The sequence below is a fragment of the Trachymyrmex cornetzi genome, unplaced genomic scaffold (assembly GCF_001594075.2).
Source record: "Trachymyrmex cornetzi isolate Tcor2-1 unplaced genomic scaffold, Tcor1.1 scaffold85, whole genome shotgun sequence".
In the NCBI taxonomy this organism is placed as follows: Eukaryota; Metazoa; Arthropoda; class Insecta; order Hymenoptera; family Formicidae; genus Trachymyrmex; species Trachymyrmex cornetzi.
This window is the reverse complement of record NW_017300191.1, coordinates 219,627-230,920: the sequence shown is the minus strand read 5'-3', so window position 1 is coordinate 230,920 and position 11,294 is coordinate 219,627. Positions and strand designations below refer to the sequence as shown.

At 30.1% G+C, this 11,294-nt stretch overlaps 1 protein-coding gene across 1 annotated transcript in view; it reads left to right on the top strand.

Annotated features, from left to right (window-relative positions):
• The first annotated feature begins 7,650 nt into the window (after nt 1–7,650).
• The window catches only part of Dh44 (corticotropin-releasing diuretic hormone 44), a 33,530-nt gene continuing 29,886 nt past the window's right edge, over nt 7,651–11,294 (top strand). Inside the window, exon 1 of the mRNA XM_018519816.1 lies at nt 7,651–7,712. The gene's annotated coding sequence lies outside the window, so the exon portion shown is untranslated. The remainder of the gene's footprint in view (nt 7,713–11,294) is intronic.

Sequence of the window (11,294 nt, the reverse complement as noted above, 5' to 3'; positions counted from 1 at the left end):
GCACGCTCGAATATACTTTTTTTAAGATTGGTCTTTCAATTTGGCGTCTTTCTTTCGGTGCGAAGAAATCGCACATTTCTTTTCCTTCTCCTCTAATGAATAACTGCAATATTCAAGGAAATAGACGTTTCATAATTCCGACTGAGAGTTCTTTTGCTGTGAGCAATTAACTTTGCTGTTTGCTGTGCAACGTAATAACAGCATGAAATCAAACCCTTTTTTTATCCTTTTATATTTGACAATAACTTAGTTTCTTGACTGCGTAAATTATAAGGCTGTGCATATAATAACTTTTGGATTTATTGAATTATATACAATTATATTCAATAAAAAATAACACCTTTTCAGATACAAGAAAGTAATCTTTTCCTGTCGTTCTTTTTATGTCTTATTGCGTCACGATTCAGAGAAATTTGAAGTTAGTTTCAGAGTAAGTTGATAGTTGTAAACAGAAGTTAATGGATCTAAATATTACTTGGTAAAACGGAGAAGTTTTGTAGAAATCACGATGAAAAACATTCTCATAATTTCTCATAATATTTAAAACATTTTCATATTTTATATTTATAAAGAGTTTATATTTATAAAGAGTTTATAAAAATACTTGAGTTTTTCCGATTTTGTAAGCTCTCTTCGGAAATTAAAGGAAGAGAAATTTTGTTAGAATAAGAATTACTGTAATTAGAATAGATTGCAGAATTTATATAGAAAGATTATATAAAATATATTAAAAATTCTAGCGAGCGAGAGAGAGAGAGAGAGAGAGAGAGAGAGAGATGAGAGAGAGAGAGAGAGAGAGAGAGAGAGAGAGAGAGAGAGAGAGAGAGAGACTTTCTCAGCATTTTCTGAAAAGTATTCCAACTCATATGATAAATTTAAGAAATTTTTTAAGAAGTTTTAAAACTATATAAAAATTGTGGAAAACACTCAAAGTTATATATAAAAAAGATCTGCAAAATAGAATTCTATAATCGTAAGATGAATTTTCATTATGTAGCCACGAAGGAGTGATGCTTTGACAGAGATTCCATATATAATTCTCAAGGTAAAAATAAGAGAAATCGTCTTTGCCATTAAAATACACACCTTTTTGTTTGATAAAGTAATTAATTACCATTTACATATACGAATAATGCCACTACCTGTACTTGACGTGTTGAACTCGATAGAAGAGATAAAAGAGACGTCTTTTACATTCTTTTTCCGGACGACCCTATTATTGCAAAATATGCACATCGCTGCGATAGAATACGATTTCCTCCCACTATTCTTGCGAGATTCAACATTAGCATGCTCGTAATTCGTAATTATACAAACGGAGAACACGCTCCCGCTGTGTGTGCGTGCGTGTTTCGCATTTGCACCCATATTACACGCTTTCGGAGGGCGCCGACCGAGCAATCGTCACAATTTCTGTCGAATATATTATTATATGTCCCAGAAGGCAGTCGCTATTCTCTATCTCAGCAGCATAACGTCGTAAACATTTAGTTTTCACGCTTGAAAAAACAGAGTCTAACATCGTCATTAAATCGCAGATGTAATTTAACTCCTACGTTTTGTCGTCAGCGACCCCGTGTGAATTTCAAATACACACATATTTACAATACATACAATCCCTCACATACATATTTAAGTCTTTTGTTTTATTCCGCCCTTTCAAACAATAGATGTCACTTGCGATACATCGAAGGTAACTGGCATTAGATTAGTTTGATGTGTATAATTGATTTTATGATTGATTTGAAAATTATTTCAATATTTTACAACTAAAGATTTTAATTAAATATGAATTAATCAATACATTTATTGTATTGATTAATATTAATAAATAAATATTCATTGTTATATTCATTCGATTATTATTAAAATGAAAAAACAGCATAAATACAAAAATAATTTATATATTATTTTGACGTTTAAAGTAATTTTATGTTTTATGCAATAAATAAAAATGATATGATAATGTGATAAAAGTATAAAAATTTGTTGTAATTAATTATAAATTAATTACACAAAGCTTTAAGACGTAATTAAAGATTATTGAAATTATTATATAAAATATATGCTTTATACTGCATAAAGTATTTTATATATTTGTAACAAAACAATTTTTAACATTTAAATTATATAAAAATAAAAAATATTTTACATAAATAAAATAAAATATTGCAATAAATTCTTAATTAAATTTTTCGCATTGATCGAAACTGTTGAGAAAATACTTTTCTGCGCAAGGAAATTTTTACTGTTGTTTATCTACATATACAGATTGAATCTTGAATCATAGGAGACTAGATTGAATCTTGAATCATAGGAGATATTCCATTGAGAAAATGCAATATTTTGCTGCAATTTATATTTTGATTCCATTCGATACAGAAATTCGTGTTGACTTGGAAGGAGCTCGAAATATCGTAATATTTTAAAACAAACGTTTTCGATGAAAAATTCAGTAAAAGATTGTCTCGTGGAATAACTAGAATGTTGTTGAGACAGTTAGACGTAATAGTTCTCATCGACGATTTGATTGTGTCTAATTGAATCGATCCATTTGCGCTTCGTTGTCATTATGCGTTTATCGAGTTCGGTTTCTGCTTTGAGTCAAATACCATGAATATCCGAGTGCATGACTCTCGAAATGTGTTGAAATGATGATGTCCTTTCGCGCATAAATGTTATTGCAATATTTGTAAAGATACATTAACGCATCGTCAGTCATTAGATACTGATATCAAATTTAAATTCATGAAAAAATCGAGGTATACAAAAACAAAATTTACATTTTTTTTATTAAATTAGCGCGACATAGAAGAGATATATGATATAATAAATAATTATTAATTTTTCTGCAACATTTTTATTTTTATTTGTTTTAATAAAATAAAATAAAGATACACGCATATGTGCCATTCGCGTTTATTTATGAGAATAATCTTTTTTCTGTCCCAGATCTTATAAAGCGAGGAATATTAGCTCTATAATTTATTCCTGAATTCTATATTTTTTTTATATAACAATTTAGAGTAATGATATTTTCTTGGAATTTTAGTATTAATTTCCTAGACATTAAATGACAATAAATAATAAAATAAATAATGATTAGGTTTCCAGTAAAATTTCTTTAAAAGCTGAATGAAGGTTTTCACAAAGGGATAATTTCAAATTCTAGACAAAATCTCTCATTTATATAAAATTCATCCAGAATACATTACGTTACAAAGCACATAAAATTACAGGCACATCGCTGGTCGTGTGTAGGCCGCGTCCCGTTCGCGTAAGGCATTTTTTTCATTCGTAATCTGATAAAAGGAAACTCGCGAGCAGTTTCACCGCGAAATCGAATGAAACGGATGATCAATCTCCTTTGTCCGCTGCGATCACCAGTGTAACAGCAAGTGCGGCAAGGATGCGAATAAAGTGTCGACAGTGCGCTCACACGAGTATATACATACATCGAATGGATTACACTGTACGTGAGTTAATTAATTCCGCTTTTAATCTGACGCTCGCCTCGTACTCGCAAATGTCGAGCGTAGCTTTTTTTTACGCTCTTTTTCTGCTCGCATACAAACGCCAGACACACACGTGCACGTAAGTTGCGCATTCAATTGGAATGCACTACCTGGTTCCGAGTTGTTTCAATAAAATGATGATTGAAACAATACTCAGACTCTCGGACTTTTGATGAGTTGTCTGGCTAATTCATTTTTTCATTCTTGTATTTTCCTATATGAAATGTTTTGCCAATTTTTATCTTTAATGTCATCAATTAACATTAAAATATAATATTGTTAAAAAATTTGTTATTACATTAAAATATAGTAATTTTTTATCTGTTTATCCAAGCGAGAGTAATTCTCTTTAGTTTGATCATGAGCTTTAGGTTTCCCGTATCTATCTTTTATAAAGCAATTTATGTATGACCCGGATGTTTCTGTGAATCGTTGTAATTAAATTGAGTATCTCTTTATTTTTTTTGCAGATTCTTTGATTCTTTTCAGCTCATTTTCGTTTCTCTGAATTACATCTATATGAATGCATCAAACAGGAAGAAATTCGTTTTGTACTTTTAAAAAGATTTAGCGGTTTCAAAAATTAAATTCATATACGTATATTATAGGAAATTCTTAAGAATTTTTTTAAAGATAATGTAATAAAATGTTGTACAAATTATTGTACAAGAATTTGCATTCCAAAATTAATAAAAAATAGTTAACATATTATTAAAAATTTAAATATGTACTAATATTTATGTCTTTCTTATAATACTAGTGACTTTGATGAAGTGTGGTGAGATGTCGGTTTAGTCGACTAGTTATTCCACTGCACTGCATTATATATTATATATATAAGTTCCAATTATCTATATTTCTTTATATAAAACAGAAAAAAGGTATTAAATTAATCTTTTTAAAATGATATTAATAACAAATTATCTTCTATTAATTATTTAGCTGTGAAAAGCGTATTGTATATGTCGTATAAAAAAATAATCTCTCTTTTTTTTACCTCAAACAAAGATTTTTAATATAAAAATATAGGAAATTGAAGCAGAATTGAAATTAATATTTTTCGTAGAGACGATTTAGATTTGATGAACCATCTTATGGTTCGCTATTAAAAGCATAGAAATGTATATTGTTGTTGGCATAAGTGCCAAAGCATCAAGAGCTTCTAGAAGGAGGTTCAGGACGATGGAAGTGTTAATGGCAGAAATGATGTTGAGCAGGACGATGGGCATGATAAAGTTGCGCTTCGATGACGTGGCTGTTTAATTACTTTAGGGTGGAATTTCACTATAGCGAGTAGCGGTTTTAACAATATATTCGATGGCATGACGTAAGTGAACCATTCGATTATTATCGTTGGTATTCATTGAATTAACGGTTAATTAACACTTACAAATTGTACGTTGAATTAAGATTCTCTTCTTGTCCCGTTCTTTGTAAAAGTGTGCGTACATGATATATTCAAATTCTAATTCTTGTCAATTGATTTCGTAATGTTCTTTTTAACAAGAGCTTTTTCAAATTTAATTTTCACGATAATAATAATAATAATATTTTATTACGTTTTGTCTAAATATTTATTTAAGATTTTATCACATTTATTTACGAAGTTATTTACGCGCGTGTGTAACTTTTTTATATTTTAGCGTTTAAACATCTGAATATTAACATATTTTAAATTTTTATTTAATTAACAAATTGTACTGTTTTTGCAAATTGAAATACTTTCTTTGGTGGTATATTTAAAAAAAGTGGACAATATTTTTTAGAATATCTATCGTTGTCATGCTTAACGTCATCGGAAATTCTTTTATATTTATCTCTTTATTTATTTGCAAAGAAACATTTAACAATATTTTAATATTTCTTTAAATACCGTTAGAATATATTATCAATATTTTATACAAACCGTCGTATTTGTTGTGCATTATTTTATTACGTACGAGACACCTGCGCGTTCCTCGATATTTAATATATTTACGTGTAATGGAAAATGTTGGGTAATAAACGGCAACAAGTATAGGGTATTCCATTATCATATTCAAAATATAATTATGACTAGAACGAATCCTCGCATAATTCCAGTTAACTTTATTATCCAAAGTTTCGCGCTTATGCAGATGTTCATAATTGTAGTCACTAGCAACTATTTACACAATGCATATTATATTATACCTATATAAACATTAATAAATATTTTTAATTAAAATAAAATAAAATATTTGTTGCTTCAACAATAAATCCAATACAGTAAAATATCTATATGTGGGTTTCCGCAGTTGGTGCTTAAATTATGAATTCATAACGCATTTGGTAAGTACGTCACAAGTGGAGTTGCGAAACATATTTTATTAATACATAACTTATTAAGAACTGTGGAGATTCACAAATATTTTTTAAAGTATCTATACAGGTTTTAGAAATTGAAGAAGTGCTACTCAACGAATTAGGTACTTTTTGCAGCAAAGATAATAAAAAGTATTCCTCGTACAAATTTAAGTAATTCGCAGTGTATGCTTTGCAATTTTCTATCCTTTTCAATAATTTATGTATGTACGTTTCAATCTGCTCTTTTATATCGTGATTGCTTATTCTTTAAAATAAAAACATTTTTATAACAAGTTATTGCCCGATCTGGTTATTTTCTTATAGATATTCCGTGGCAAATGTAAAAATAACCAGAGGAAAAGGATATATCTTACACGAAATAATATTCCTTATCCTGTTTGGCTCTTCTTCCCACGTTATTTATATCTTTAATACTTGCTCAGGTAACTTAATTAATGAACTTAATTTGATATTCCATTTCCATTTCAAATGATACTTAAGTATTTATAAAACACAAGGAAAGCAATAGAACTTACGTATAATCCGGTACACTAAAAAAATGCCTAAAAATAGAAGTAATAAATAAATCTATAAAAAGGAGAGAGATAATTACTAGAAGTATGTTAAAATACGCATTTATAAGAAATAAACGTGCGAAAACTAATTATGAAGACAAAAACTCGTTTTCTTTCCAAATAATACAGATTTGTTCAATAGTTAATATAAATAGTATAAATATAAATACAGGTAAATATAAATTATATTGTGCGTAAAATATAATCTGTAATATTCTTTTCTGATATAAATACATATTTATTTGTTTAAGTTATGTTAATCACACGATTTCCCTTTTGTTAAGTGAATAGATTAATTTTTTAAATTATTCCATCATATACTAATGTTTTTAAATTAATGTTCTTTCTTCAAAAAGAAGAAAAAAATTACTATGTATGTTAAAATATGTATATGTATTTAATTATTATTGTTATTAAAATATAATTATTTACATATTAATAACATTGTGTAAACTAATATTTTATATATACAATAATTAAAATTTTCCTTCCAATAAAAATTTTTCTAATAAAACTCTCATATTTCCGAAAATTGTATAAATAAAGAATTAAAAAAAAAAAAGTCTCTCTTAGATTAAAGCAATATGTGGAACAAGGTTAAAAGGTTCTATATTCTATTTAAAGGACGTTTCATTCAACTCCCTTATAATTTTACAAAAGAATCAAGTGACAGGCGCGACGTCTAGGAACGAGTGTGCATCGATAAATGACGTCTACTTTACGAATCCTGCTCCAACGAAAGGTGAATTAGAGGCGCGAAGGGAGGCTGCAGTGGTGGACCTGGGAGTGGAAGACGTAATGACAAATCAGTTGATAGGGCCAAGAGTCTCTGGGCAGGCAGGAGGCAGGAAGGTCGCGCCGAGTCGAGTGGAGACGGATCGAGTCGGGTCGGCCGCGGCACCGACCGGCTATAAAAGCCCTCTCGCACTGTGGCGTCGACGTCACACGTCGTTAGCACTCTGGACCGTGAGGAACTCTGTCGTGCGTGCCACCTGTTAAAGCGCCCGTCCAGGTACCATCATCCACGGCGTTGTCGCCGATCGCCACCTTGGACTTTTAATTCTTCCCAGCCAGTTCGGTTCAAACGGTCCCCACGTCGACATAATCGTCGACGACTTTTTTCCGAAAGTCGTCGGCGAGATCACCTTTCGCGTCTCCACGTTTCTCCCGCAAGAAGAGGAACTTGAAACTTCGCTCTTCGCGCGTCTTTCGCACTCTCGGCGGATAGTCGCGGGGAAAGAGACCTCCACTCGAGGGATTTTACCGATCTCTTACGGAAGCTCTGCGAATTCAACAAGTAAGTGTACTTAAGATGTCTTCTTATAGTTCCCCTCTTCGAGGATATTGAGGATTGCGCGCTTCGGGGGAAATTTAGAACTGGCCGAACTATTTTCCTCGTTTGCCTATTCTCGTGTTTGATGATTTTTTAATTTTCGACGTGTATTATGACATCCGACTCTGGTATTACGACAATCGGCATTCTGCCGATTCACGGTCGAATGAAGCGATCTTGCTTGACGAGCGATAGCGGAAATTACTCGGGATTTGCAACATGTTATTTCTTATCTTTGCAGATAAGCAACTCATTGCATTTAATGACATTAAAGAAGTTGCAAATTGATGTTTCGGGAACAGTTTTAACGGTCGATTAATTCTGCTATCCAGAGATAAGTCTGTTATAATAGTGATCTGCGAAGAAGTGCTATTAGAGTGATGCGTTAGTCCATCATTTTTTTTTTCATTAAATTTTAAACAGAACATCCTGAGTGGTTGGAAAGTATCTTTCTAATTAAAAAGGAGCAACATCGCTGTGTTTTCATTAAATTTTTATTTTATATTTTATTTGACGCAAGTAATCGATCTTTAACCGTAAAGTAAAACGACTATGTATTTACATTGCATCTCTTTACGTCATGATCGATGGACCAATGTTACCGAGCGGTATAAATAATAAAATTTATTTCGACCGATCGATAACGGATAATCCGATAAATCCCGTCACCACTTATTGTGCAAATTTAACCTTTACACTTTACCGATATGTTAATGGCAGTCAGAAATATTTAGACGACAATTCACACGTCGTTCATCGGACGTTTTAATCTTGATTTCGGTGAAAATCGAGGAACGTAATCCGGAAACAAATACAGAATAGTCCCTGCGCTGTTATATTCACCGTCGCAAATGTCCCGCTCGTCATCGCGCTGTCAAGCTGATTCACTTCAATTACACTTTCTACATAGTTTCACGGAAAGCGCGCATACGTGTGCGAACATTGTATAAACACGCTATTATTAATACTATCATTTTTAATGCAAACATTGTTAATACTAAAAATACACAATTTTATTCCGAGGGCAACGACCGCGTGCTTCTAACTGATTAATATCGGCATCAGTGAATGATATTACCAGTTAACACGATATTTATAATAATTGCGCTATAAGAGAGCTTTTATACGATAATCCAATATATGGTTCTCTACGTTTATCGGATTAAACATCGAATCCGTGAGAAATGGAACAAATAAATTAGTATCTACTAATTTTCCCTGTCTCACCTTCTTGAAACGATTTATTTTATTTATCTATTTCGACACACATATAATTTCTCCATTTCTAATTCTATTTTACTTTTTCTTGTTCAGTTGCAGAACTAATAGCGTCATTTATTCGATTGGATTAATCGATTTAATCCTCTTATAGCTTATATAAAGTCTCGCGATCTAAACTCGCTCACCAAAATAGACTAATATAATATGAAAATAGCTAGTATTTTGCAAGTATATTTAAAAATATGTTTTCTCTTTTAAAAAAATTGTGCATATCCAAATAAGAGAAGTATTTCTTCAATATTTTTCTGTGTCAATAACAAGTTGATATATCTACAAATTATAGTCAATTAAAGATAGATGAGAGCTGGTAAAATTTTGATATTTAGTGACATTATTAAATCTTAGTTTTTATTTGATTATGTTATAGAAAAATATTGCACCTAGGAAAATGTATGTATAATGTAATCACAGATAATAATTAATAAATAATAAACTAACATATTACTTTCGTGTATTATCATAATAATTATATATAAACAATTTAATTATTAAAAATAATTATTAACAATAATAACGAATAATAATAATTTATTTGACTAGATCATTATAAAATGCAATTACAGTTATACCTTTAGAAATTAAAAAAGCAATGGTAATTCGATCCCTTGAATTAAATAACATTTCATTATTTTTAACTTCTATCTGTGTCAAAATGTATAAATCAAATAATAAATTTAACTTGAGTCAAATTTAATACATTTTCTTGAGGTAAATCATTCAACTCTATTATTTTAATCAAATTAACGACATATTTAGGTAACAATTGCTATATAACAATAGAAACACGGACAGAATTGTCTCTTAAAATTTAACTTGAAAATATGATAGGTGTGATAAAATATAATATTTTAAAGATTTTTACCATGCACTTCAATAAAATTAATCAAACTTATATTTTATATTTTATTTTATAATAATTTTATCAATGAATGATTTACATAAAATTCTTCGAGATACAATGTTGTCCCAGAACTACCATATTTTTAGGATAAACTCTAAAAAAAATTCTCTCCGTGAACTCAAATTGGGTATAACTTGACATTATAAATTTAACAGGTGTAAGAGATCCTATTCGGAGGCTAAATTCAACAACTTGCCGATGAATCATTATCACGCTACCACAGGTTGTACCGCAATTGCAGTTTGATAAGCGAGATTTGATAGATCTCTACAGTTTCGTAAGTTAGATTAGGTGATGAAACAGGTGTTTACCACTAAAGTTCGTCCTCTTCTTTGATTGCACGAACCAAAGTTGATTACCAAATCGACGGGTAGAACATCTTACAAGATGTATCGTACATTGGATTATTCAATATAACTTTATGGATTTATCTCGGATTTTGGGATTTTATATGTCTTGTTTCGTTCAGCCATTTGTAGTTTTGTGTTTATGATCAATGACAATTGATTTAAAATAAAATTGCAAATAGACCCTTTTAATATATTTAATTTCTCTCTCCATACATCAATTATTTATTATTCCTTAAAATAAATATTTATGTACAATTTATTTTAATTCTACACTTATTATTTCACTGTCTAATAATACTTTTTATACTTATATTTCAATCCGGCCTCTAGAATTCGGCTTATATCCATAAAAGTTTCATATGTTTTTAGAAAGCTTCTTTCTAAGGCATTTAAAATCCGCGTTCATTCAACATGCGAATGCTGCGCCATAAATCGTGCACTGAATGTGCAAATAGAGATTTATCTTTATTTGTTTTTCACTACAAGCGATTCCGCTTATTACACAGAGTTGAGCAATCTTTTGAAACTTGGCTGATATTTTAAATGCCAACACTGAGTAGCGTACAATATCAATCTGTCAGTAACAAGTCGCGTTTCACAACAATCAGATTCAAGTTATTACGCGTTACAAATCGAAAGGAGAAATATAAACAAAATTATTAATAAATATAATAAAACGAGACAAATTAAACGAGCAGAATTTTGGTCTTGCAATGTAACTGTAATTTTTACTTAATATGAAAATTTAACATATATAAAAGGATTTTATTGACCCTGCTTCAATGCTATCAAAGTCCGTTGTACGTTCAGTGATAAATCATATAATTTAAATGATTTTAAGTATTCTTCTTCCCCTTATTTTAAAAAGGATTACCGAATTAATGAGTCAGATACGTCTTTTTTTAATATAAATAGTATAAAAGATAAAAGGATAATTTAAAAAAGGATAATATAAAAGGGATAATTTAAAGGGATAAGAAGAGAGACTTATCCGACTCTTGTTATATTGATTCG